This window comes from Acartia tonsa, chromosome 7 (assembly GCF_053477335.1).
Source record: "Acartia tonsa isolate MP-2025a chromosome 7, ASM5347733v1, whole genome shotgun sequence".
Classification (NCBI taxonomy): Eukaryota; Metazoa; Arthropoda; class Copepoda; order Calanoida; family Acartiidae; genus Acartia; species Acartia tonsa.
In genome coordinates this window covers 34,511,751-34,512,260 of record NC_137266.1, presented here as the reverse complement: position 1 = coordinate 34,512,260, position 510 = coordinate 34,511,751, and positions in this window count along the sequence as shown.

Genomic DNA, 510 nt, shown 5'->3' with positions numbered 1-510 from the left:
TGTGTTTCTTTTTATGTTTATTCTTTTCATTGCCATAGAAACAGGAATCTTAATGGATAAGACAAAGAACAATAATTGGATATACATTCCTAATGATAATAAACAAAATGACCCTTTTAATGGATTAAATCTATTGGTAAAGAAGGTTAGACACTAGTTTTGTGATAACAAATAATAATAATTCAATAAGGTATCCAAAATTCAAGAGCAACGTGTTTATAAAACTTTGGGTACGAGTTTGGTTTACATTGCCAAGTTTAGAAAATTGCTGTAGAATTGCATTAAGGCACTGACATGTGGGAGGGATATGACGGAATGAAATAACGCCTTCACCTTTTTCTCAACTAAGTATCACATCCCCTGACAAATTGCTGTGCACGCTATTGCATTGCTTTAAAGTAAATCAAAAGTAAGTTGTGTAATCATGTCAATCTGAAAAATACAGACATCCGAAGACGATATTTAAAAGCTGGGTTATCACACTCTTCGAGGGTAAAGTTCATTTAAACT